General features: G+C 37.3%; 1 protein-coding gene across 2 annotated transcripts in view; it reads left to right on the plus strand.

The window, feature by feature from the left end:
* Nucleotides 1-840: 840 nt before the first annotated feature.
* The window catches only part of LOC129221565 (probable serine/threonine-protein kinase kinX), a 131,087-nt gene continuing 105,035 nt past the window's right edge, over nt 841-26,892 (plus strand). The window contains exon 1 of one of the 2 annotated variants that reach the window (XM_054856063.1): nt 841-1,139. The gene's annotated coding sequence lies outside the window, so the exon portion shown is untranslated. The remainder of the gene's footprint in view (nt 1,140-26,892) is intronic. The other variant, XM_054856064.1, reaches the window with a different exon arrangement.

A 26,892-nucleotide genomic window follows, 5' to 3' on the forward strand; every position in this document is an offset into this window, starting at 1 on the left:
ACTCGCATTTTATTCCACACTGAGAAAATTCATGTTTGAAAAACTCGACCCCCCAAATGAAATGTTGAAATGCCGCCCCTGGTTTCACATACATGTTGGACTGCGTACAAAGCGTCTTACCTCCAGATATACTCAGAAAAGATTTGCTACACAAGAGAAGGAAATAACACCCAGGGCACCCCCGGGAATCGAACCCACGACCTCGGGAACTGGGGGCCCTGACCTTGTGTGGGTGGGTCTTGGAATCAATTTTATGGGGTAGGGATCCCGCCTTGGCTCTTGGCGGCCATGAATTGAGTTCTGCATCAAGAATATTCAATTTCGTAACCTGTAGGTGCCATGGCTTATACTCTGGGCTAATGTGTGACGAGATAAATCGGGCGGGGTTGGAGGGCGGGGGAGGAGGAGGAGGAGGGGGTGCGTCATAAGCGTGATATTCGGCTCCAAGTAGGGTTGGGGTCTGGTATTCTCCTCCGTAAATTTCTCGTTGGGATCCTCAAGACGCAGATTTGGGTCATCTTTGGAGCTTAGAGAGGGGGGGGGGGGGCGGTCATGACCCTTACTGGATATTTGCCTCCATCTCCTGGATATGCATATGCGCCTGGTTTCTCGTCAATTAAATCCGAATGATTTTCAAGTTTATTAGATAATGTGTTTTGATTGTTTCTTTCATTTGGCCTGAAACTCCTACTAATTGAGCAGCTAATTTACTCTCCAACGAACCCCCCACCGAACAGCGCCTCAGGTAACGGGCGAATCGCGCTGTACTTCATACACTGAGGGGTAGGGAAGCCAGCGCTTCACTTCACTTCATCCCGGCGCGACAGCCAGCCAACCGTCAGTCAGGCATAAGGCGGGAACGGAGCGAGAACCGGTCCCCAGCAAGCGGCCGCTATTGTGTTCGAAAAGAACGTTTCGCGCGCGTGTGCTTCCCTCTCTCTCCCAGTCTTCCCCTATCAGTAGTGTGTGTGTTTGTGGTGCTGTGTACGATTTTCGGGAGGAATTTCAGTGCATTTCTCTCATTTTGGAATTACACTCTTGTGATCGCTTCCAGCCTTCCTTCCATCCCTCTGGAGTTGGATCTTAGGCATTCTAAACGACCCTCGGTGAACGTTTTCGTGGTACTTTGACGATAATCGGTAAGTCTTCATTTTCGATGCAAATTCTTCTCTCAGTTTTAGTTCCATGGTCGCGTTTTATCGATTGGGACTGTGGCGCGTAGGTCTTCTGCATCCCCCGATCGATACGCTTCTGTCTGAAGCGGGGTTGCTAAGGGAAGGGCAGCAGATTCGACTTGCAGACGATCGGCGGAATAGAAGCATCACCAGCGGATGATGGCAGGTCCACCAAATCGCAATTAACCATTTTCAGACAATAGAGGACAAAAATTGGGGAAACTACTACAACAGCTTGCATGCTATGAATTTTAAAGTTTAAATCGGTCAAATATGATTATGTTCACTCATACTGGTATAAACTTCGTTTATTGGATAAAACATAGAAAATTATTTAACCACGGTTTCCAGCTGTTAACGTTTGATTGCATAATTACCACGATAGAATTTCTGGTCTGACACAGCTGTGAAGACGATTTAAAAGTCATAAAAGCCCAAGAAGATGTTTCAAAGTTTTTCTAAATCGTTTCTCAAAATTTAGAACAGTTTTCTTCCAATACATGAATAAGCTATTTCCGTTTAAATGTACTAAAACGTTAGTGAAGGTTTTAACGGGTTGGTCTTCCGAATCATCTTTCGAGGTAGGGGGGGGGGGATAGGGAATAACCCTGCTGGCTTTTAAATGTACATTTATTTATGAGAAACAAAGATGGACGAATATCAGGGTTAGACCCTGGACGAATATACCAGGGGTGAGTTTGTGCCGGGACTGCTTTTCTGGAAGAATAAATTTGGCTTTCACATAGATTGCTCACGCTCATTATTCAATTATTTCTTGCAGCCGTTCCGATGGAAATCCTATAACAGCGCACTTCAAAAGACCGTAAATTTTGTGCTTTGTAATTGAATTATTCAAGTAACCTAATGACAATTAAATCGGGTCTGAAAATGTATTTCTTTGTAACGAGAGTTCACTGTATATATATTGAGTATACTACGTGTATACTTCTTCCTTGTAAAGCTGAAATGGCGGACCTTTCTGTCTTATTTAAATTGTCAGAAAATCAGTATCACCCAATATATACTCGACGAATTTGCAGCTGTAAAGATCCAGTTGCTTTAGCTTATAAGTCCTTAATTACTCCTGGAAAACAGATTACTTTTGTGTTAAATAAAAGTAAGCAACGTATAGCAGTCTTAGCATGCACTGAAGCACGTTGTTTCAAAAGGCCCTCCTACATTCGTTACAGAGAAAAGGTCAAAAAAAAAAAAAAAAAAAACTATCCAGGGCTTCTTAATTACTAAATAATTGCTGTGAAACAAATATAAAGTTGAAATACTTTCAAAACCTTCTGAGTTAGCTGGTTTGTGCAGACATCTTTTTATATAGAAATTTAATCGGGGTTGGTTCAGACGAAGCGAGTGTGGATTTTGTTGTTTTATGATAAAATTTTCATTCTGTATACCTTTTTGCGTCTCCCCTCCCCGACCCTCAACTGAAAACATTCGAAGTGACTATCCTCTCCAGTTACTTAAACTTCAACGTACTTAATTGTTCACACAAAACAAAAAAAAAAATGTGGTAATATATCGCCATGACCCTCCCCCCCCCCCCCCCTCTTAGGTACCCCTGTAAAATTGCAAAATTTATGCAAGAGTGAATTTATGACCCTTTTCAATTTGAAATGATGTATTCGTATAGTGGAGAACAGGGAGCAGGTGCGTCAGACTTCTTTTCGGCCGCTCAGGTTACGTTCCATTTTATTTTTTCCACTGTCTGCTGTAATCTACAAATCGCATTAAAACCCATTCAGCCTCGCGCGCATTAGATAAGTCTCTTTAACTAATACATTGTGATTTTTCGGAAATAGTTTTAAATTTTTAATGAAAAAAAAAAAAAAAAGAAAAAAAAAGAGGGAAGAGCGGGGGGGGGGGGGAGCTAATCTTAGATTTTGTTTGGACCTAGTTAGATCTTAAATCTCCATTTATATATGAGAAACATTTCCAAAAGATTATTTATCTCCATAAAAATTAGTACACTGCAGACGGTGCTTTTATCAACCGGAAGCTCCTCCACAATGGAAACCCTTACATTTAAAGCTCTTTAAAGACTTGTCTTATCTCCAGCGGCAACCTTAAAATGCCTCCGCATTTGTGCTGCTGAAAACAAACGATAAATTAGCGGATAGTGTAATTCAAGGGTAGAGTGGAAGTTGCTTTTGGTCAAGAGATCAAAGAGCGATTGCTGAGGTCTGGAAGCTGCACTGACCTATACGACGCCCGTTAAAAATTTGCATGAACGAGCTTACGGGCTTTGAACCATTTGTGGCTGCCCAAAAATAATGTCAAGCTTTGATCAGGGCCGTCATTTGGATGGTCTAAAGGGGTGGGGGTTCATTTGACTTCTGGATTTTCAAAATGTAATGCAAGTACGCATTTTGCATGTATTCTGATGGTTTTTCCTTTAAAATGCATTGAATATATTATATTTATAAATGCATTGTATAAATACCCAGGGGCGTGCACCGGGGGTGGGGGAGAAGGAACACTTGTTAGCCCGGGCCCGAACCTGAAGGGGCCCCAATATTTTTGAAACTGGGCATGAAATGTAGAGACAAACAATATGGAGGAGGGCGGGGCGGAAAAGTCATTTGTGATGGGCCCCAAATGTCTGATGTCTGTGCATGCCCCTGTAATTACCCGTTATCCTCTCACTGGAAAATATTGAAATGACGGGCCTGTCTTGAGGCGGGGATGGAGTTCATGGAATCGTTACAGTTTGTGATAAGTGGAAGAGCGGGAGGGGGGGGGGGGGGAGGGCAAGAAGTATGGCATCACGTATTTTTATACGAACATGTTTGTAAAAAGTAGCACGACAAAGGGGGTATGGTGAAATGTGACACTTTTGGACAAAAAGGCTAAAACTGTTGAAAAAAGGAGTGACATATCATGCATAGACAGCACCTTTTTAAAAAACTTGAGCTCATTTTTCATTGGTGAATCCATGATTTTCGTAAGAGGGAGGGGGGGGGAGGAACTGAGATAATACATAATTTTGTATCGATGTAGCGTCTTTGGAATGAACCAAAGTGTTTAATACAAATTAAAGCATCAAGTGCTTAAACAATCATTAAAAGCATAACATTTTTATAGATCTGACAACATTAGGTATAAAATTTTACAAGAGTATATTACAAGATTGTAAATTGTCCAAATCGCCAACATTACTTCTTGTAAACTTGACCTCTGTTTGTTGAAAAGAAACTAACAATTGCCTCGGTTTGTCAATTTTCTAATCAGAATGAACCTTAATAACGTCTACGACAATCCGATACTGTAATAAGGTAAATCAGAACTCTATAACCTGTCAACAAGAAATAAAGTAAATAAATACGTAAGTAATCATAACAACCTCAATTTGATACACTAAATTTAGTTTCATTTAAAGATTTCAAAAATCTAATATCAAATTTCCCCTCTTTTGAGCATTTTATCTGGTTTTAAATGATATTAAGTAAAAAAAAAAAAAAGCATTATTAACTTGCGGCAAATGCCGAAAAATCAATGAATAAAAAGTTACATTAGCCTCAACCTACCGACAACAATAAACAAACCTTAAATCTTGATTGCTGAAAAAAAAAAAAAAAAAAAAAAAAAAAAAAACTTACGCATTTTTCTAAGTTTATCGCCACGAAATTCCAGCGACTCAAATTTAGAAAAAGCAAAACAAATCGGCATTCGAGTCTCGGAGTAACTTCATTCATACCCTTAAAATAGCGCCCAAAGAAGGTAGATAAATGTAAATGAACACTTCGTGCTTAGGTGCTTAGAAGGTACATCTGTTGAGAGTGCTCTGAAAAGGGAGGGGGGCAGGGGTAACCGCTGGCAAAATTTGCGATTACGGGATGTATTCAGTTTCCTGTTACTATAATGTAGGGATCTTCTACCAGAGAAATAACCTCGAATATCCTCTAACTTACTCTTCAAGATGGTGCCGAGTCAAATGAATTAAAAATTTCGTTTTCTGCATTATGCTCAATTTGTTTGCTAGGTATTTAAACTACAAGCTTCATGTTAAAAAGAGAACCAAAAGTTAATACGCAGACGATAGTCTATTACGATTTATCTTTCTTATTATTGTTGCAATTACAAAGCTATTTTTATTTAAAAAATAATAATAATAATTTTCATTCTCAAAAAAAAAAAAAAAAAAAAAAAAAACTTTCGAATTTAACTTGAATTTTGAAATTTTGATTTCAAATTATGTTTTTCGCAATCACGAGTTGCGACAGGATCCTACTCATTGGTTACCACCCCAATCAATGTTTTTAGAAACGGTTCCTGTTCCTACTCTTGGGCGGTTTTATGTGTACAGTTGTGTATGTGTAGGCTTGTGTGTGTGCGTAGACATGTGCTTGCACGTTGGCTTGTGTGTATGTGTGTGAGTGTGTATGAGCGTGCATGCGTCTGGGACATGGACGCCACTGACCAGGAGCAGTGGTACCGGGAGGAGTCACGCCTGCAGAGGGCAGTGGGGTTGAAAAAGGAACCGGACATCAAGGACGGTCAATTGAAAACAATTAGCAGTCGTGATTGCTCAATAATGGTCAGCCACTATAATCGTTCATAGACATTGAAACTTAACAAAGTTCGACTGCACTGCAGTTCAAATGTACCTTTTTTTTTATCGATGACTGAAAAATGGGGAGATAATAAACTAGTTATTTCTTTTTATTTCTCTCCCTTTCTCTAATACAATGATTCGTTTTCTCCTGCTCATAGGGGGAGTATATTGTTACAAGAAAGCAATCACATGCAACTGCAAGAAGTCAAGCGAAGCATGTACTAATACACCAGGGCCATAAGAAAGGTCCTCTAATGGCTCTGCTAATCAACCAAGGGAGCTTTTTGATCTGTCCTCCAAGCACAATGCATTGATTTACTCATTGAGAGCAGAGATTTTTTGCTGTACTCTCTAAGCACAGAAGTGTCTTGACGTGCTTTTTCAGCTTCATTTATGGATGTGCTTTCCTCAAACACGAATACAAGGAGGCAACCGTCCCTCCCTTGAGGGGCTCTACCTACACCATCAATGTTTCGGAATTGAAATCCTAAATAAATAAAAATAAATAAATGTGTAGGAATCGAAACTGCATTTTAAAATATGTTTCTGGACGCATAATTACTAACCCTCGTGTCCCCGTTATCGAAATATGAAGTCTTGAATTCTGCTGAAATTTTAAGAAAAGCCAAATTTAGCGAGTTTCGGTGAGGAATGGAGGACATCTTTCACAAGATTTGTAGATGGATGCAGACGGTGAAATTACGTGATCAATCAATCTCTCGCCAAATCTTTAAATTTGGCCCTTTCAAATTTCGGCAGACTTTGAGACCTTATATCTCGATAACGGGCGGATGAGGACAAATAATTTTTGCGTCAAAACACTTTTTTTACACTTAATGTGGCTCCCTGAAAAAAAAAAAAAAAAAAAGCTAGACGTAAGAGGAAAGAATGGTGTTTGAAATTTCTTGGTTTTCGAAATTGAAGTTTGAAATAGGTAATTTTAGACGGTTTTCGGCGATGTTTGACGGAAGGAGAGATTCGGAGATCATCCCCGGACCTTTTGAAAAATTTAAGTCGCAAAAATGCGGTTGTAGCCCATTTCAAGTAGTGTTGGGAGTGGGGGGATGAAATCCAGTGATTTGCTTCCGGTAATTATTCGAAACTGAAGTTCCAAAAAGCGCAATTCCAGACGACTTTCATGGTATTAGGGGTTTCAAAAATTTCGCTGGAATTATTACAAAATTGGGGTTTGGAAAAACGCAATTTTAGAATACATCTGGCAACGAAAAAAAGGAAGAAATAGGTTCAGGGACTTCCGAATTTGCTGTGATCCTTTGAATTTGCAGTGAAATCTTGTTATCGTGAATACCAGTATAGCGAAATATCAGTTTTAACAAAATAAATGTTCAGTTCCGTTATAATTCCCATCACATTGCTTGAATTCAATTACACAACGAAATTTGCGTTAAAACGAACTGAATTTTTAGTCTCTTAAAGTTCGTTGTAACGAGATTTCACAGTACGTTTTCGGCACGGAAGATTTTTGATGTACGACTCCGAGCACTTGACCCTCATCTTTGGGGTGCGGGTGCGAAATAGCGTCAGAATTTCGAAATCTTTCCTTGACTCGCTCGCTTTTCCTGGTCTGTCCATCAAAATAGCTACACTCTGAACCCCCCCCCCCCCCATGATGGTCGGCAATTCCTTTTTTTAATAAGCGAGAAATGTATCTCGTATTGACCTTGTCAAGGACAGACCGGGACCCGTGACACCTGCACCTCCGAGAGAAGTCTGATTTCCTCTGCAGATGTTTCGTGCTTCAATGGGAGATTTGATTTGTTCGGAAGCAAGAATCCCGTTTTGTAGGTTCCCTCTTCGTAGGGTGTCTCGGGATGGCACGCTGATTTCAACAGGTTGCATGCAGTGTGCTGATTCAACTCAAGTGTATTTTCTCTTTCTTGGAGGGATGTGACTATGTATTATCCTCTGACTGCTGTGGTAATTATTGCGAGTCGCTTCTGATGGTGGGAGTTTCCAGTTTTGAAATCAGATGGAAAGAGATAAAAAAATGCATGGATGTCCATAAATACATGAACTTATCGATAGTTGATTGAATACATGGAGAAAATTAGATGTTACTATAGAAATCTGCAAGTGAATAAATAGATACGTTAGCATAAGTGGTGCTCACCTACAGCCCGCGGTTCACATTCGAACGCCGATGCGTGTGGTCCGTTGTTTTTGCCCAATGTTACGTATGGAAAAGCACGATTAGTAGCAATGATACAAACTTTGAACCAAATATTCAGGAAATCGGTTTCTGAAAGCATGCATTCAATAAAATAAGCATCCAAGTTATGATAACAACAATTATTAGTCTGTACTGTTCTTTCCTTTTTCTTATTTTCTTATGTTATTTAAACAAGAATGAAATGTTTTGAAGATGTTCTGGTCCGCGAGAATAACTTTTCGTAGTTCATTTGAGGACGGCCCTAGGCAGAAAAAGGTTGGACACCACTGCGTCAGGTGATCTCAAATCTGTGCAATCAGATCAGTATTGAATATTGATCTCTTGAAAATCAAGTTCGTCTGAAGCTATTATGATTATCCTGTAATAATATTGGTAATTCATTGCAGAGTTTCTAATTATGATTACGTATATAATGTATTATATTTTTTATAAAAATGGGGTGAGATATAGAAATGCGTGAATAAATAAATGTACGTACTGATAATCAAACAAAATCGATTTTTTAAAAAAAGATATGAGATACATAAGTAAATAATTAAACATGAGAGAAAATAAGTACCTGATGTTTTTAAAAAGAGGTGGATAGAGAAAAGGAGATTTTTAGATGTGAGCAATGTTTTTTTCCCCCAGAGACATTTTGAAGTTTTAAATTCACTTGAATTCTACTTGGTAGGTGTCGTAACTGTGGGGTGCCCACGAGGGGGTTAAGTAACTCAGACTGCACCAATGCAATTTTTAGAGGAGGGGTAACAGGGTGGCGACAGATCAGGGAAATCAGGGAACTTTATTAATCAGGGAAAAGTCAGGGAAATATCAGGGAATTTTGAAAAAATAACAAAAAATCAGGGAAAATTGATTTTATCAAGAAAAAAAAATTTTTTTTGCTTTACAAAATTAAGTTCTCTAATTCCCTATGCATTTTCCGCCAGTTATCTGTTCAAAAAAAAAGTAAAATTAATGAGGTGCAATTATACACTGCCGCATATTTGCGCATCTTTTTTAATCAACGTCAAAATATTGAATCTGACTTATTAACCACAGGATGAACTTCCAAAGATTGCTTCTGTGTCTCTTAGGTTGTTTATTTTACCTAGCTTGAAATTTCCTTTCACGCTTTCAATGCTACGTAAAATAAACAACCCTACAGGCAAAGAGGAAGCCTTCATTAATGCCTTAGCTCCTTTGCCTTTATTCCATTGTCTCGAAGTAATTAGCACACTGTAATCGCAATTTCAAGAAGAAATCTTTGGTTTTTGAATTAATACTACAAAAGCTTAAAAATTATTGCATTGTGTTTTTAATTTAATTGCTAAAATTGAACTTTCAATCAAAAAAACTTTTTTTTTGCCGTTATACTATTTGCAGTCACCACAGATCATAAAGGTTTTCTTTTCTTCAGTCTTAAATGATACTTTTATTTTATAACCAAGTTGTATTCTTCTTTTATATATTTTGAAATTACTTAATCCTTTTTTTCTTTTTCCTTTTATTTCAAAGTTGTTTGTTACAAAAGCAATCTAAGATTTTTTTCGTTACATACTGAAATCATTTGAAATAGAGTTAACTTGTGTACTTAAGTAAATATCTTTATTTTTTTTTATTGTTCAAATGCTGTATTCATTCATTAAAACCTGTGTTCTTGATTAGAGAAAAGCTCCCTATGAATGGATGTCAAATGGTTTCATCTTTTTTGCATAAATATGTCAATTAGTTATATAAGAATAACTACATTACTTCTATTCTTCTTAAAATTCTTATGCTAAGTGGTTTCTGGAAGTAAAGTTTTTTTTTATTTTAATTTTCTACAGGGTGTCCCAAAAGGTCGTTTACAAACTTAACATGCTGGTCTGTCATATCATGATGAACAAGATTTACATAGGAACATGTGTTCCCAAACGCAATGCTGACGCACTACATGCACACAAAGTCAGACACTAACAGATGCACAACATGTCGCATATCTATTACAAAAAGACAGTTTTGCACAACATTTTAATTTTTAAGGAAAGCTTAAAGTAGTTGATAAAATTTTCGTCCTGTCAGCTCTCATAATCACGTTACAACGACAACGCAGCGATCGGTGAAATCTTGTCCGAATGGATCGTTATTACAACGGTCGGTACTTTGTCGTTGCGACGCGTGTATGACAGCTAAATGCAGCAAATTTCAACAACAGCTATAAGCCTTCCTTGAAAACTAAAATGTTGCGTAACATCGTCTTTGTGTAATAAATATGCGACATGTTGTGCATCCTTTAGTGTCTGACTTTGTGTGTATGTAGTGTGCCAGCATTGTATTTTCGAACTTATGTTACTATGTAAATCTTGTTCATCATGATATGACAGACCAGCATGTTAAGTTTGTAAACGACCTTTTGGGACACCCTGTATATTCTTTCCGTATAGAAAAATTTAATATACTATTTTGTAGGTTTTTTCCCCAAAAAATTTTGACTTGATGTGTTTTTTTAACTATTTTATTAAAAAAGTAGCATCTTTTAAAAATATATCTTTAATTCAACAACTTAAAACGTTTAAAATACTGCATTTGATACAAACATACAATGGATTTCAAGTAGCCCAAAGAAAGAAAACCATTATCATTGGTAACGTAAATCAGGGAAATTTGGTGAACTTAATCAGGGAAAAGTCAGGGAACTTTTTTTCACAGTTCCTGTCGCCACCCTGGGTAACATGACAGGGTTTTCATCTCATTTGAGGTGGGGTTTTGTTTATGGAGGACTTTCGTATAATTTAAAAGAAGGGGGGGGGGGTGCGCCATAGTCCTTGGAGGTATGGGCACCCGTAACGAATTCCACTCTTGATTACACCACCCTATTCGCTTTCACTATTCTTTATTCCTACGTACCTAAAAATGAAGCTCTGTTTATACGTTATTCTATAAATACGTCTTTTACTTGTAATGCGTCTGTTCATTTCGGTCTCGATGGAGTCCTGTTTTTTAAACAAATTATTTCTTTAACGGCTTCGTATCACTTTGATTAATCACTCTTTCCGTCATCACTAGCACCCCCTCCCCCACCACACACACACTTCCTTAGCCTCCATTTCTTTAATGACTAAAACAGCCATCAGCAATGTCATCAAATCAAAAATGCTATTTGCAAGACCTGCACTATGTGCAATGCATCATGTGTTCAATTACTAATTTTTAAATGTAGATCAGTGTCAAGAATTTTTTAGAATTCGTTGCGTTGCGCACAAACGGGTGCTACAATGTGGAAGAAAATTTTTCTTAAGATATGCTACCACGTCTTTCCTCAAAGTGCAAGTCATGGCCTCGCTTATTTTCGAAGTTTCACCAGATCGCACTCATTTAAAACCATGAGTTGCCTTTTTTTTTCCCTTGAGCATAGAAGCAATCCTCCAGTTTCAGTTAGCCTTTTCTCCTTGTACTCGTTCTCATGTTTTTTCACTGTAAAACACAGCCCATAGCTGCATTTACGCCGACTGCGGCCACGACGGAATCTTCGTTGCTGATTTTCAATTCTGGTCATTGGTTCTACATTGTTTAATTACCAGCCCCCCCCCCCCCCCCCGTTTCAAAAAGTTCGCTGAATGGCTTGTCATTTATTCCGTCATTTAAAATTACATCTGCGCCAATGATCGTGATTAGTGGGTTGCTTTTTGCTTTGTGAAATATATACATAATTGGTGTCTGTGTGTCACAAACACATTTTGTCGCCTGCAGTGTGTGACCATACTGTCTAACGAGTTACATTGTGTATTCTTTCCTGCATCACTCTAATTTCAAGTTCAACTTTAACTGCCCTATGTCTGTACCTTACAACTTAGATTGATTATTGTAAGGAATCAATGAAATACATTCAATAACAAATTATTATTATTAGTGTTTTCATTTATAACAAAAATGCAAACTATTTGACTTAATATCTTGTTTTAAATCTTTTAATAAGAGTAAATAACTTATGATTGAGTTGTAACATATGTATCTAGAATTAATTCAGTCACATAACGTCTTCCATAACGGGCTGTCAATAAATGACGTCGCACTTTTTCTCAACATTGACCCCTTCCCCTCTTTTTCACAAAGTCGCACTTGACCCCCCCCCCCCTTGTGACATGTCACGTTACTTTAACATTTTGTTACAAAAAATATTTTTAACCAACCAAAATATGATGTCACACTTCTTGTTACTCCCTCCCTCCTCCTTGTCATAAAACGAACATTTCTTCCCCTCTCAAAGAGTGGCATATTATTTGTGGATGATCCCTAGATCAATCAAAGCGTCATTAAAAATATTTAATATTCACAGGAGTTGGCGGTTATACCTTATGAAAAAACTGCAATGATTTGTCAATGGTAAATTTGTTGGGAAATTGTAGCACATGGGAACCCTAAATCGGTGACTGCCACTAACTAATTCATCTCAGCATAAGGCAGTTTTTTGTATATTTTTTCCGAACTCAATAGAAGCTCATGCGTTTTTTTAAACTTTTCTCCATCACATTTTGCCACAAAGCTGCTTCTACACGCTTGCGGCTTCAAGCAAACGATTTCAACACATGTGATCCGTCATCGAGGCATATCGTTCGATTTATAGCAGCCGAGTCCACTTCGATTCACTTATCGGCTCCGTCATCGAATCGAGTTTGCTCATCCGATTCGCCATAAATATCACTTTCTCCGCGAAATCACGGTCCGGATCAAACGTTCACGTGTGATTCAATCACTCGTGAAAAATCCGAAGGCTGTGCAAATTCAATTCGGCTGGTCAAACCTCGATGGTAGTTCATACGAGCAGTCGCCGGGCCCGGCTCCTGGGGTGGATAGGCAACCTGTGCCACCGCCTGGGACGGCAGATTTTAGGGCGGCAAATTTCATGATGGCAAAATGTAAACAGGTAAAGTAAGAAGAAAATAAACTCATTTCCCCCCCCCCCCCTTTGAAGCTCAAATTGCAGCAACACATGAGAGCATGCTCGATGATTTAAAAAAAAATATTAGTAAGACGAGGGGGCGGCTCTTGTCATCATCGCCCCGGGCAACGAAACTACTAGAGCCGGCCCTGGCATTCGCTTTACTATCAATATGATTTTTTTCACCGTCAACTTTGATGTCAAAATAAGATCGACTCTTCATAACTGAGGGGATGAAATTGGGACATAAGACCACATTTGTCCCCTTCCTCCCTGCTGAACAGAATAAGTAAATTTCCTAAAATTGGAACTCTTATTATTTTAAAAATGTATTTCATCTGGAGGGGTCACCTAGAAATGATGTCATCCCTTTTTTTTTTGGGGGGGGGGGGAGAGGGTGATTCGTGAAATTGACGGAGGGAGGGGGTAACAAAAAGTGACATTCATCATTATTTAAAAATAACAGTATGGTTATGAAGAACTGCGTGTAATGTGGCGAGAGAAAAGGGTAGGGTGAAGTGAGATACTTTGTGATAGGAAGGAAGGGAATGAAAACACCAACTTTTGATAATGCAAGAACTGTAAGCTAATTTAATTCGCCTCAACACCAAAGTATTTGGTGCTTTTTTCACTAGAACTAGAATGTATACATAGGGCAGAGTATCTACATTATTAATTAGTGCACATGTTTCATTAAAAATTTTAACATGTTTTCATTTAATGGATGTGTATATATGTATATAACACATATATAAATGCATGTAACTCTAAAATAAAAATAAAAACAATTTCTGTTCAGAATTTTACAAATTACAGAAAATAAAGAAATAAGATTTGAATTATTTTACAAAAACTGCGCCTTATTCAAAATTAACGTTTGTCTCTCCTCCCCCCTCCCAGTTTCGCCGACACGAAATACCCTTCACCTCTGTTCTTCAGTTTCAATCACACTTTTTGTTTTTTGAACAAGAAAGCTATTGCCTTTTCTTTTAAAAATAAGTTTAAAAGTTTGTTGCATACCATTTCTGTTAAAAAGAAAAAATAATGTGGATCACTTTATTGTGAAAAACATAATGTGAATCACTTTATTGTGGGAAAAATAATGTGGAAACTTTTTAAAGATAATATAACTAGTTAATGACATTTTCCCTTGTAAAAAAATGGTTTCTTAAGGATTAAAAGCTTTAAAAAGCTCGAAAAATGCAAATAATTTTTCTGTTACTGTTAAGTACAGAAAATAATATAATCGCGTATCGTACGTTCTCAGTGGGATCACTTTTTATTGTTTCTCTTCTCATGCATTTCGGGAGATCTTTAGAAACACAAGAATGGTGTTAGCTTAAACAAAAAGGCTGTTTGAAAAATTGTATATAAAGATAAGAAAGCATTTCTTTATCTAATATCATGTCGTAAATTTAGGAAGTAGGGCCACAAAGTACATCTGTACGTCTACATTACATTTCAGAGCAAGGTTAATAAACTTGGCGTCGTCTTTTCCAGTTGATTTTGCCAACTGAGTGCAATTTTTCATTTTCCTTTTTGAATGCGAGTAAATAATTAATCTCAAGTTTGAGCAATTCGTTTTGAATCCAAGATTCTTCCACGAAATATGAGTCAACACTTTTTTCGAAGTTTTCTTTAATAAGAAGGAAGTTTTGTGATTAAAAACAGATCCGCTTGATCGATCTTACATCCTTGTACATGTGACGGTGTGTATAACAGAATCTACTGGTCAGGGGAGCCGAACGAAAATTTTTGGGAGGGCGAAAACTCTCAGTGTGCCAAATGAAACACCAAATTTCGCCGAATGAAACGCCAAATTTCTCCAAATGATGAATTGTTACCGAAATGAATTCCAAATTTTGCCGAATGATGATAATTTTTCCCAATGGCCAGACAAATTGTGCCTGGCAAGTACATTTTTGGGAGGTCACTGTGTCATCGGGAGCCCCTGCCACTGATTATGAATCTCCCTCAGCCGGGAAAAAATGAACTTGGTATTTTAAGGTCTCGACTAGAGGAGTGATTGAAATAAAGCTATATGCAGTAAAACCCCTCTTAACGGACCCCCCTCTTATGCGGATAATTTTCAATTACCCGATGCCAAGGCAAATAACATTATTAAACCAGTCCTGCGGACACACCTCTTTTCGGCCAAAAAAAATTGTCCAGTTAGTGTCCGCATTAAAGGGGTTTTACTGTAATGGTTTCGGATTTAGTCGAGTCCTTAGCTGCAGAGAAAGTATTATTATCAGCTTTCAGCCAAGCAGCGTTACCACTTTTTGTAGCTTATTTAAGCAATTGGTCGCACAGTTCTTGAAGGAAACATAAGAGGATTCCCCCCTCCCCCCACCTTTTGCCGTTGAATACAACAAAGCATGAAATAGACACGTGAATAGTTATGAATGATAGTAATGGTTTAAACAAACTTGTGTGTGACAATGTTTTTTCTTGCTTTCTGATCTCTCTTTCGATGGTTGCTGAAGGTAGATGCCCTTCTTGAAATACCGTTACTGATTATTTCTAAAACTAGATTTACCTTCTTAAAAGTCTGGAAACTGGCACTGATAAGTTGACTTCTGATGGACTGAGGCTTAAACGATTCTATTTGTCAAAATCGGGGTGAGAGAAACTTGTTTGATTCGGCAGTAACATACTTGGATTCTACCTTCTGACAATAAAGAATTCTCATATTTCTCTCCAAGTAAAGATCCCCCAAGATCTAGCCCAAAAAGAGCTTATCCTGTAACAAAGAATTAACCGTTTTAGTGTACGAGAAGCAACGGTACCTTGCTTACAAGCTTTTTCTAAATGGTTGCTTTCGACGAATTCAACTGGTCGACAGGTAACTAACCGGTTAGTAACCGCAGCGTTCTATGATCTACCGGTTAATATACTGGTTACCGTTTTAAGCTATTGATTGGTCGATTGAAGCAGGTGATCATTAGCTGTCACGTGATAAACCAACCGGTAGTGACCGATCGAGGTCGTCGAACGTAAGCAAAGAATTACGTGCACGTGAGACTGGATTACTAGGAAATCCTCTATCAGTGCATAAAATGGGGTCGTTTCCGAAATTTTAATAGTGTTCTTTTCTGAAAGATCATGCTTAAAAACATAGGATTTAATCATTTTTTAAATAACTTTACAAAATTTAATATTTTTTAACTATTATTTTAATTTGTGAGCAGGTCACATGACATCACAAGTGATGAAATGCCATTCACTGATGCCATTAGCGCACAGCGCAAGTTATCATTACCTGGCAACGCGATTGACAGCAAAGCGTGCCTAAGTAGCGTGCCAAAATACATCGCTTGTGACGTCATAAAGACCACGCCTTATTTTCAGAATCGGACATTTAAAAAAAGACCAAAAGCATCACTTTTGATTGAAGGAAACAACCCCATTGCGCTTTAGTATGTAAGTAATCCGACTGAATCTAACAAACCGAAAACTTACAACTAGTACTCCAATTATTCGACTTATTATTCCGAAATTCTCAAAGTTTTATGCATTATTGAAGAGGTTTCTTGTCAGGCCGGAAAACGTTCAACTCGGTGTTTTCCACATTTATCTTCCTCCACACAAAGGTCAGCACCGAGAACTCAGCCATCCTTTTGTTGAAAAAGAACTTTTAATGGTAGTTTTCAGTTTCCAAAGGAAATCGTGTTGTTGATTTTGTATCACGTCTAACATTGAGGTATACGTGAAAATTATGTTTTCCTTGTCACTAATACCATCAAAGTGGCACGTGTTTCTTGCGAAGACTATTTTCCATGAGTCAAAATAAAAATGTTGAATAAATTTTTAAAGCTCTCACACTAGTTGGCTTGCTATCTTTATCAAAACAGTGTAACGAAGCATTTATTTATACTAAAGTTACACAGATACATAATCATGTCCTTATTTTCTCTTATTCCATAAAATTCTTTTTGGTGACATCTGAATGTCTATTCAGATTCAGAATGTTGAAAATTATGCTCCCTTTCATGCAATTGATGAAGTTTGGGTTATATACAAGCTGTTGTCCAGTTTTCCCTTGCTACGGTTTATCCCCTTTTCTTTTAAATTATTGTTTCCTAAACCCATTAAACCAGTCAAAGAAAAAGGAATGGTTTTTAATTGAAAGAATATTATATCTTATATCGCTCGATTAACGATACTTCCCTCTACATCAGTAATTCTATTTGGTCTTCTAAGTGTGTTCATCAAAATTTTACTATACTTTTTTAAACTATAATATGTACTGTATGACTACGATTGTTATGGAAATGCAAACATCCGGTTTCAGGCGGAAATGGACGCATTTATTACTTTTTAGGGATGTCAGCTTTTGCAGATGTAGTATGTTAGCCTCTAAATTAAGCAGAGTCTCATTCAAATGAGCGTAAGACGGGCATCAAATTTTCACTTTTATCCCTCATTCAGATAGACTCGTCTTAACTGGACTTTGCCAAGTCCATACAATCCGTGGTTGCATGGGCGCCCATATGCAAAATTATAAGGAGGGGCTCAGATATTTTCCCCATGAAAAGCGATTTCAGGACAGATTAGAGTCATTAAAATTTGTCATTTTTACCATTTTATTCATTAATGCTGGAGAAGAAATATTTTTACATTTTTGCAAAGAAAAATGTACTAAAAGTAAGGAAGTTCTAATTTGTTAGGAGGGGCTTGAGCCCCCCCTACATGGGAGCCCTTGCGTGGTTGAACAGTATAGTTTTTTTAAGCTGTTCTCCAGGCGCAGCGAAAGAAGGTTTGGAGGTCAACATCAACGGAACCCTTGTTTTTAAAAAATATTGGCAATTCTAGTATGATGTTTTGTTTACATGTTAGGATTCTAGCTATGCTGGTGATTATTAAGATAAAAATATAGGTTTATTTAATTGGTCGAAACTTCCATGTTGTGTCCGATAAGCTTCTGCTCAAGCAGTCAACTACCCTGAAATCATATGTATTAATATTCAGGAATCACGGCCGAAGAAATGGGCTTGTTATGGCTCGGGTGATTCCACAGAGGAGGGTACCGTGAAGGAACGGAACTTTTTAATCCTTCCGTTCCGTCAGAGGCCAAGCAGGTGAGAAGGGGGGTTGGAGGTGCCTATCTGGGTGCTCCGCGAAGCACGACCTATAAAGCTGTCGTCTTGTGAATGCGGCGGCCATAAAGATTACCCTCGCTCAATGGTACATTCCTCATCTCGCTATCTTTATGGCAGTTCTGAGGAATCCTCTCCTTTCATTTCCAGCAAATGCCGTGGCTAAACGAATTCCTGGAGTGTAGAGAAGCGTTTTTCTTTTTTCCCCCTCTGTCTCTCTCCCTCTATTCCGCATCTCCTTGAGATGAAATTTTTTCCAATCTGGTCCTTTAGAGTGAGATTCGTTTAAAATTAGCCATTAACCCTTTGACTTACTGATGAATTCACTCTTGCAGTTACGATAACTTCACAATATAACTTCAACCTCAAGTCATCCCTTATATGTTACAGTTTGAACTCTTCTGGATACCATTCCCACCACCGGTAAATAACATTGTAAAAACCGGTATTTAACCGTCCTGGGAAATACTATGTTTTTCCTACACTATGTGGGGAAAAACTGATTTTTAAAAACGTAAAAATCAATTCAAAACATTTTTTAAAAAATCAAACTTGAGTTCTAATTAAATAATAGCTTGAAAGATGAAAAAAAAAGAAGAAAATTTACAAAAATAGACAATGAAGTGGATTTATTTATAAATATTTACACAACACAGTTTACGAATCATAATCCTATTCATATTCTTCGTCTTCTACTTACACATTGGGTTTTAGCATCATGTAACAAAACACATTAGATGCATTTTGCAGTGTTTGTAATGCCTTCAGAGAAAAACGCCTTCGACTGATTTGTCAAACATTCCATTTGAGTGGACAAGAATCTGGCAACAACTATTACTGATGACGCAAAAGAACATTCTGTGAAAATATCACACCGAAAAAAAAATGTTTGATAGGTCTACTGAAAAATGTAATTAAAAACTTGATTTATATTAAACACAAATTATTCATTGCTTCTCCTGATGACCCTGGTGTTTTTAAATTTAATAATTTTATTTTATTATGTTCTAAAATATTTATTTAGGAAATTAATCATTGTTAAAAACTTCGAGCAAATTTTATGTTTTATGCAATAATTCTTATTTATTTACATTCCTTTTCTACAGAATAATTTTTAAAACCAAGGAAATTTTGCAATAATTATTTATTTCTAACTTTCCTTTTACACATTAGATTATATCAGATAAATATTTCTTACATATTGGTATATGGAAGTTTTTCTTGGTTTTTACCATTTTTCCCCAGTTTTTCCCGGCGGGATGGGAAAAACAAGTTTTGGGCGCAAAAAAGCCAACCCTTGAATGGGGGGGGGGGGGCGTGAAAGTCATTTGTGCCGGGCCCCAAATTTCTGTGCACGTCCCTGGATGTGTAAATTATGAGTACAATGTTCCAAATTCTAAACCGTTCGCCGTTCATACGAATGAAAGTTCTGGTTTTATGAGATCATACCGTATCATTCATTTTATGGGGGGGGGGGGGGGTCTGTACTTTTAGATCCGTTCGTTTCTTAACAAAATGTCCCTAGTTCCTCAAAATTTTCTCTTATTTTTCTGTTCCCCTTTTTACTACTGTGCTCTGCCATCCCCTGCCCAATTCTATAGTCTTTCAAAAAAAATTCCATTTTTGAGTAAGGGATTTTGTCCAAAATGCTCGATGAAATACATACATGTCTTCCTTGTAATCGATCCTTCTAGGAACAAATCGCCTGTAACCTTTTATTCTTTGGGTAGGTTTTGTTTGCCCGTATTTGTTCACTTTTCAGACGTAGTTGTTTGTCCACCTTTCTATCCGTTTACTCAGCCACCATTTAGTAGAAGCTGTGTCAGCCAAAGCGAGGGCGCTTTGTACCGAGGACACAAATATTAATCACTAATAGTGTCGACCATTTTCCAGTCATGCACAGCTGTCAGAGTTGACCTTGATATAATTTACAAGGGGTGTGGGGGGTAGCAGGACGTAAATAAGAAGGTACGTCCATCCTAAATTCCACAATATTCTGAATTAAAATAAATTTCCTATTTCTTGAATGGACAAGCAACGTGACTCTTTTTATGGTATGACTCCGATAAGATAGATCCTGACCTTTGACTTGCTATTTGCTTGAGAGGCTATTGAAAAGTGGAAGTGTTACTGTCATTGGCGCTGATTTGAATGGAAATGTCTTCGCAATACGCAACTGAAAAGGCAACTCAATCCAACTCAGCGTTAGTAACACTTCCCATGGCCGACGAGAGGCCATGTGAGCCTAGTTGGAAATGAGGGTCCCGGTGCTTTGGGGGTCCGGCTCGGAATAGGAGTTGTTATAAAACTTAAAAAGGTTATTGGTGGTGGGGGGAGGGGAGTTGACCAAACTGACAATGGCCTTGGCTCTCGATGGTACTGATCATTTCCCATTTTTTTAGGTTCTTTGTGACGCACTTTCGGCACTCTGCTGTGAAACGAACAGGCAGCTTACGTTGCGCCAGCTAAGCAAAATGAGAAATTCTCACGTTTCTTAAGCGGTAATGTAACAGAAATAACCTCGATGCTTTGGTTTTCCTGAGTAATGCATTCCTGGGACATTTTTGTGTGAACTGACAAGGGAAGAGCTAACAGTACCCAGGGAAAGCGTTTCTCGGTGCCCCCCCTCCCCAATAATGAAATGAATAAAACATGCAGGAGTTACTGTGCAATTGAAGTATGCAGTTAGTTATTCAATTCAAGTTCGTCATTCAGGCCAACTTAGAAGTACTATTTTTTAATTGCCCTAACCCATATCTTAGTATAAGGTTCGAGAACTGACAAAGATCGGATCAACTTTCTTAGAGTTTCCTAATCAAATTAGAGATGGGCAATGTCGCTTCTATATCATATATTCTTTTAAGGAAAATCAATTGAAATTAGCTAATAGTAAAAAAAAAAAATTACGCCGATGAAAATGTTATCAATAAATATTTTATTTAGGTTCTGATGTATGAAGTAATTTTAGTTCGTTTTGTTAGATATGTCTCGGTGACCGAGTGGTGACATTTCTGTTTTCCGTTCCAAATGTTGCGGTTTCATTCCAGCTTGGTACGAATTTAAATAAGTAGGGGAGACCGGGGTTAGTTGTTACATTTTTTTTTCAATATTTTTTTACGCTAAACTATTTCAATTATTTACACGCGTGAAGCTTTAAAATGCATCTAGATTGTTTAACATTCATAACATTTTTTTAAAAAAATTGATTAGAAGCCACTACTCAAATATTTCACGTTTTTTGAATAGATGTAGATTGTAACAACTTACCCCACCAAGGGGCATGTTGTTACAGTATATGAGGTTAGTTGTTACATGAGATATATTTTAGTAATGAAATGAATTTACACATTTTCTGGTTTATTCTGTTAAATTTTAAAAACTCTTAACCACGTTAAAAATCAAACTTTTTGGTTCTACAGATTTACTTCATTAATAACATTTTCTAATAAACTATCATCATCATTATCATTGTCCGCGCGCGTGCGCGAATTACAATTTTTACAAGCATATAATTTATCAAACTAAGCACATCGGTCATGTGCCCATTCGTCACAATTACGGCATTGAAGCCGTTTAGTTGGTTTTTGTGGATTCTGAGTATGGTTTAGAGCACTCTACGCAGAACCAGTATTCATCTTCTTCATCCGAAGGACGCACTGTTCGGACGCACCATTCTGCATTTTTTTTTTTTTTGCCTTTGTGTCTGTTGATTTCTTCTCTGTTAGACACAATTTCCTTTTCACAGATTTTGTTTCCCAGCTTCGGTTTGCAAAACATTTTTTACTGGTGTATCTGTTAGAGTGGTGCTGACTACGGTTTCCGCTTGCGGACCGTCTTCACTTCTGCACTGTCTGCAGCTTTGGAGAAAGACCTGCATTCGAATAATGCATTATTTGTTATTATCATTATTGTAATTATTATTATTTATTCAACCATACATATTAACAATAAATTAAATCATAGAATGAAAGAGATCAGAATTATTATTATTATTACTATTCTCATCCAACTACAGTACTTTACATGAATTAAATCATGCAACAAAACATATCAGAAATACTACTTACCACCACTAGCATTTTTCATCTTACCGCAGAATCTCTCTAGAGTCATGAAATTCATCGGATGCCTTTCGTAATGAACTACCTGCAATTACTTCTTTAGCCACATCCAGGTGTGTTCCTTTAGGTGTTTTGCTCCTGTCCGTCTTGTTTTTATAGTCTCCCGCCATATCACATTTAAAAAGAAAACATAATATTAAATTAAAACTTGCTTGGGGGCAAGTTGTTACTTGTAACAACTAACCCCAACAAAATTGTAACAATTTGCCCCATACGACGCCACTTTAGTTCTTGGCACATATTACTGGTATTATATCTTTGCACAAAACTTTTAAATATGTTAGCACTCACCTGAAAATGTAGGCTTTCACGTGGTATAGAAATAAATTCGTTATCTGCAACGGCTTCGTCACAAGTAGAAAAATAACAGCGGAAAGAAAAATTACTTCCAGACTCAAAAAAACCGTTTTCCTTGAGCACTCTCTATGCTACTGACTGCAAGCACTCCAGTAATTGTCAGGGAATGCAGATGGGTGAGTGCTATCTCCTACCTGGGCAAGGAAAGTCAGTTTCTCCTGGCGGTTATTTTTAAATTCGAATGTAACAACTTACCCCGTGTAACAACTAACCCCGGTCTCCCCTAAATTTTATTTTAAACGAGCTGATGTGTGCATCAGATGACGCGACCAAAATACTGGCGATATATCGCCAAGTGTCCTCCGAATTATAACACCACTTAAGCTTACATCGAAATTAACAATGATTTCCCCCCCCAGAAAGGTGCAAAAGACTCCTTTAAAACACCCGAATACAACCAAAAGGAGAGGTGCACAACTAGACCCCACTGAGAGTCTACGTACCGTAAACCGGGGTTACTTTAGACTGACGGGGCAACTTTATAAAAACCTGTTTTATTTTTGAACCGTTCTATCGGGATTAATTTTACAATTGGCGACCGCCTGGTGGTCTCAGGGTTTCAAAAAACACTTTTCAGAGTGCGCACCATTTTTCATTTAAAACCAACTTTTTAACCCCCCCCCCCCCCAAAAAATGGAAAAATTGAATTTTGTTATTAAAAAAATTTAGGCTATCTTTTGGATGGGGTAACTTTATTACAAACCACCGAAACAGTCGTTTTAGATGGAGAAAACACGTTGTTACAATGTAACCTCGGATGATGGGTTAACATTAATAAAAAAAAATGACCCCCCCCCCTCCCTATTCAATATATCGAAGAATTTCAAACGGCAGTTTAAAGCTGAGATGTTAAGCTATCGTTTGGTTCAGGAATTGTTGAAAAATCTTGAAAAATGAGGGTGCTACAATACAAAATATGCGAAACCTGTATCAAAGTAACCCCGGTTTACGGTACCAAATTTCAACTTTCTAGGACATACCGTTCTTGAGTTATGCGACATACATACGCACGGACATACATACGTACATACACTGTTAAAAATGGGTATTCAAAAATAATGAAAATTTACTCATTTTTGAATACTTTCATTACTCAATATAGCTCCGAATCAATAAGGTTCAATTTTGAGAAACACATGTACTCATATCATGACTCGTATTTCTCGTATGTTTGTATTTGATGCCACATTTACTCATTTTTGAATCAATTGTATTCAAAAAAAATGAATACATTCAGAGTTTCATTTTTGAATACATTTTTTTTAACAGTGTACAGACGTCACGAGAAAACTCGTTGTAATTAGCTCGGGGATCGTCAAAATGGATATTTCTTGTGTCTATACGTTCTTAGGCATTTATCCACGTGTGGTCGAGTCGAAAAAAAAAAAAAAAACCTCAACATTCATCCGGGGGTGAGTAAAATGGAAATTAAGGTCGATTTTTGAGTGAATTTTTTCGCGAATAAAATACTTCCTTTTTTTGTAAAAAGAAGTAAAAATCCGTCCTTTAAAATCTGTAATTTAGTAGGTAATTCGATAAAATGAGCAACAGCCTCCCGAAAGTCTCCCTCCGAATGTTTATGGACGCATCCGAAAAGAAAGATAATGTTTACGAAACAGAGGGGCGTTGTGTTCTCCGCTAATGAGGGACCGAATGACGAAAGAGAAGGAAACAAACGATCCCTCTTCGGGGGGCGGGGTGCACGATAACTACGCGTCACTCCAGGTTCAAGGTTGCGGTCTACTTTCCACTTTTTTTTTCTCTTTGATTGGGAAGATATGTTTTTGGTTTTGTTGCCATGTCAACCATTTAGGCCGTGCTCGTGCAGTGAGAGTTTGCTGTAGCAAATCCGCTGATATGTCTTTAGCTGCTTTGTAATTCATTGTTTTTTCAGCTTTTGTTCCTGTGATTCTTCGGTTGTGGCTTTTGTTCGATGTGAAGCTATACTAAACTACTAACCGCTCGCGTACTGAATTATTTTTAGCTACCAGTTAGAAGATATACTCGGTTTTTTTTTTTTTTTTTGAAGTTCTTTGCCTCCAACTCTTTTATGGCTAATGCTGAGCATTGAGATCAAAATACGGGCGAGCTGGTCTCTGGCTGCTGTAAAGAGCTGTTCGATATTAGCTTGCAATTTAGTTCAACCGTCTTGTTAGTTGTAGTAACAGTTTTAAAGAACATCATTTTTAATATATATATATATATATTAATGCTCTCCTCCCCTTCCTTTCTTTTCCTTTATGTAAGCGTAAAATGAATCAACCAAAACACGGGGTGGCGCCAATATTGTACTTCATGTTTTTTCCATTCTTGTCTTCCAATTTCACTATGTCGGGAATCCTTGGTGGTTGTTGGCTGCATGAAATTATGTTGATTTTTTTTTTTTTTTTGGAAATATTCAATTTTTTTTTTTTTCAAATCGATTTTCTGTTCTTCTGTGTTAAATTTTCAAGCATTCGCAGTTTGCGGATTCGCAGACCATGCAAAGAAAAACGATGTACGTGTTACAACATATGATCACATTCGTATATTACGGGATCAAATAGTACCCATTGAGTTGTATTAATATTTGAAAATGGCCGACAATGGAAAGATATTTGCAATTCAAATCAACTGTAGGAAGCGCTGCAGTGTCTGGCCAGTGGCTTCTATGAGAGGTAAAACCATAACCAACCCACTTGTGTAGAATGTGACCTGTTCATTGAGACACAGGGGCGGCAAATAGGGGGAGCAAGAGGGGGCGGTTGCACCCCCAAATATTTTGCGCAGAATACTGGGAAATCAGGAAATTCAATTTACCTAACGCGCAAATCAGTGATCATATGCAATAGGAAGTTAAAAAAAAAAAAAATCTTCAGATGATCTTTAGTAAAAGTTGATGAAACTCGAGACCTGTCCAGTCACGAGCAAGTGTTTTTCGCTATTTGGATAAAAACTTTGAAATTCATGAATCATTTTCAGAACTTTCATAATAAAAAAAATAGATGGAGAAGTTTGTTTCAACTAAAGAAGAAATTTCCTCATATGGTTTAAATGCCTCATACTTGTAAGTGCAGTGTTAAGATGATGCTTCTGCTTCCAATGTGAAAGGGCAGTGCAATATGACTGGCCCGGTTTTTACGAGAAGTTTCTTGGTATTTTGAGTTCATTGTTGCGCTCATATTTTAAATATACGTTCAGTTAGTGAGTGAACATTGATTCCTCCTGTTAAGAGGCATATTTGAGCAGTTCAATACATTGTATACTTTCATGGAAACTTCTTACAAAAGACACGCTATTTTTGAAAAAAAATTCGTGCATCAACAGATACTTTTACTGGATGAGGTACAAAATGGTCTTCAAAAGTTAAAGCTAGAACTCTTGATCGAGCTCCTACTAAGAGCTTCTTGTTAATTTGGATTTATTGGACATATTAAAAAATAAATAAATGAAAAAGTGACAAAAATCCACATGATGATGCAAAGTCGAATTATTGACTCAATATTTTGTATCAAATAATAGATTCATTCAGTTTCTAATGAAATTAACACAAGATTTAGTGATAAATCTAAGTTCAATATTTATATGTGCAGGTTATTGAACAAGATAAATAAAATATTTCAGTTACAAGTAAAAGTTGTTGAACGAAGCAAAGAGAATTGTTTTGCGAAGAGCCAGAAGCCAGTGTACTTCAATGATGAAAAATGAAGACTATATATAATATTTTATTCTTGCATGGTTTTTTTTAAAGATAAAAATTTTAAAGATGCGTTTTCTAACATAACTTTGTAGCTTCAATTATATTTTCACCAATTCCAATTAACTCAGCTAACTGTGAAAATCCTTTTCGTGTCTCAGAAGGTTAGAGATATTTTTTTTCTTTTTCTTTTTGGTGCATGATGGGACAAGCGAGACTCTCATCTTCAGCTATACTGCCAAGAGATACTGCCCAGCTATACTGCCCGCTGGATATTGACGGAATATAGTACCAAGATTTCCTCTTCTTCTGGATTCCAAAAATCGTGCATTAAAAATTTACTTTAGAAACGGTAGCAGGGTTTCCAGACGTCCCGGATTTCAAAGGAGAGTTGAAGTTACTTTGAAAAATTGTCCCGCGTCCCAGGGAACTTCCATACGGGACGGCTCAAGTCCCGTATTCTGGCTGATAACAATATTTTACAAAACGAGACATTATTTTAAGGGGAAAAATAGAGTAAAACAAAAAATGTGAAATAATGAGCAATAAGAAAATCATGTGGCAGCAAACGAAAAAATTATTTTCTTTTGATTTGGTTTGTATGTTTTTGTTTTGGCGGAAGAGCGTGAGGAACCGAATGGTTGCTTCTTCTTTGCTCATTGACTAATGTTGGAAATATATCTCTGCGCATGTGTCATCAATCGCAAGGAAAATGATTTTTATACTTTGACTAGCTGCGTCGCCCGGCTTTGCACGGTCTACCTGGAAAATAAAAGTTATGTCAAGTGACGCCTGTTCAACCCTCAGGC

This window comes from Uloborus diversus, chromosome 4 (assembly GCF_026930045.1).
Source record: "Uloborus diversus isolate 005 chromosome 4, Udiv.v.3.1, whole genome shotgun sequence".
In the NCBI taxonomy this organism is placed as follows: Eukaryota; Metazoa; Arthropoda; class Arachnida; order Araneae; family Uloboridae; genus Uloborus; species Uloborus diversus.